The sequence below is a fragment of the Empidonax traillii genome, unplaced genomic scaffold (genome assembly GCF_003031625.1).
Source record: "Empidonax traillii isolate 1590-97213 ecotype Southwest subspecies unplaced genomic scaffold, ASM303162v1 scaffold181:size1721324, whole genome shotgun sequence".
Taxonomy (NCBI): domain Eukaryota; kingdom Metazoa; phylum Chordata; class Aves; order Passeriformes; family Tyrannidae; genus Empidonax; species Empidonax traillii.
Window position 1 is genome coordinate 693,581 of NW_020955374.1, and position 2,054 is coordinate 695,634.

At 47.1% G+C, this 2,054-nt stretch overlaps 1 protein-coding gene across 1 annotated transcript in view; it reads left to right on the forward strand.

The window, feature by feature from the left end:
* The first annotated feature begins 255 nt into the window (after positions 1-255).
* ZFHX4 (zinc finger homeobox 4) overlaps positions 256-2,054 on the forward strand; it is a 151,553-nt gene continuing 149,754 nt past the window's right edge. Inside the window, exon 1 of the mRNA XM_027886173.1 lies at positions 256-978. The gene's annotated coding sequence lies outside the window, so the exon portion shown is untranslated. The remainder of the gene's footprint in view (positions 979-2,054) is intronic.

The window sequence follows — 2,054 nt, forward strand, 5'->3', positions numbered from 1 at the left end:
AGAAAGACAGCCAGAAATATCTCCCCGATGAAATAATTAATTTGGATCCGTTTATTTTAAGTTTCTGAACAGTTAAAAGAGCAAGTCTGCCACTCTCCCGCCCTTCTTTTTTTTTTTTTTTTTTTTTTTTTTTTTTTTTTTTTTTTTTTTTTTTTTTTTTTTTTTTTTTTTTTTTTTTTTTTTTTTTTTTTTTTTTTTTTTTTTTTTTTTTTTTTTTTTTTTTTTTTTTTTTTTTTTTTTTTTTTTTTAATTTTCCCTAGCCATCTACTTTGTGTGCCTGTGCGTGTGTGTCTGTGTTACTAATGAAGTTTGCAGACTTGTGTGTGTATCCATGAGCTCCTTTCTGCTGTCCCTTCTTCTTTGGGCTGGCTCTGTGGCTCCTGCAGCCCCGGCGAGCCCCCGGCAGCCGCGGCAGCTCCCGCTTCTCCGGCTCCGGGGCTGCGCGTCATTTGCAGCCCGGAGAATGTTGATCACCTCACTAATTACACCTCTCCCTCTCCTCTTCCCTCTCCCTCTCCCTCGCTCTCCCTCTCCCTCGCTCTCTCTCCTCTCTCTCCTCTCTCTCTCTCTCTCTCTCATTCCCAGAGTGCATATCGGGAATAGACACACAAAGACATGCGCACTCAACTTAATCAGCCATTTTTTTAAACAGGGCTAAAACGATAATAATTAGCAGAATAAAGACATATCGGATTTTCATTTCCTTTCCTCCTTTTCCCAACCCCTTCACAACCAAACAGCGAGACCGCGGTCGGCACATGCTTTAACAACTCCCGGACCCCAAAGGACCGCTCCATGCCCCCCACTTCTTGCTCAATCATTTTTATTTTCACCCAATAAAGTTGGAGGATTATTTTTTTTATTATTTTTTTAATGAACCTTCTCTCGTTTACTTGGATGTGATCAGCTGTTAAGTAAATAAAGCAAAACAAAAAAGAGAGGCGAAGATCCAGTAGGAACTGCGAGGGGAAATGGAAAGTAAGTTTTTTCTTTAACTTTTATTGAGTAGTTTGTGTTAAATTTAGGTCGAGTATCGATTATCTTTCCAGGCTGATCTTGCACAATCTTTGATATTTCGCTCTCGCTCTCTCTCTCTCTCTCCCTCTCTCTGTGCCTCTTTCTCTCTCTCTCACATACACACACACACACACTCACATCCCCAGATCCCATGTACCTCTCCCCTCTCTCTCTCCCCCCTTTTTCTGCCTGTTTCCCCACTTTTAGGTACAGTATTTGCTCTCATTTCGGAAGGAGGGGCTGCTTTTTCTCTCTCCTTTCTTTCTCTATCTGCCTTTCTCTTTTATTCCGGGCGTTACGTTTTGTTTGTGTATTTTTTTTGTTTTGGTTTGGGGCTGTGGATTTCTTTTTTTTTTTTTTTTTTTTTTTTTTTTTTCTTTTTCTCTTTCGGGCTGTAACTTTCGGATTAAGTGGAGGATCATGCTCACTTTGCAGAAGAGGTTCGGGGGATGCCCCCCACTTTTTATTCCGCTCTTTTTTCCTAGGGAGCTCGGGGAGGGGGGGGGAATACTGTCAGATTAGGAAAGACGTTACGGCTGTCAGAAGTCATCCCTTGCCAGCCCCTTTAGAGCTCGCACTCTTGTTTCGCAGCTCGGTCCCCCCGAAACTTTGAGGTGTTTTTTGAAGGCAGATTCCGCTCTCCCACCCTCCTTCCCTCTCCTCCCCATCTCCACCTCCCTCGGCCTCTCAAACTTTCGCTTTCGGGCGAGGGGAGAGGGGGGTGCCAGCAGGGCAATGGGGACCCTGACTGCGTGCGTGCGTACAGGAGAAAGTGTGGGGTGCTTTTTCCCCTCTCCCCCCCCCCCCCCCCCCCCCCCCCCCCCCTTTTCCCCCCTTTTCTTTTGCAGGTAGATTTCTCAGGAGCAGAGGCAGGGTGGCCGTGCGGGCGTGTGTGTGTGTGTGTGTGTGTGCGCCGGGGGATCGCGCTGCTGGCTGCCGTCTCTGGCAGCAGGAGGAAGAGGAGCCCGTTAGGAGCGCGCCCTGCGTCTCTGTCAGTTTCGCCGCGCGGCGCGGGGAGGAGGCTCGGCCCGGCCCGG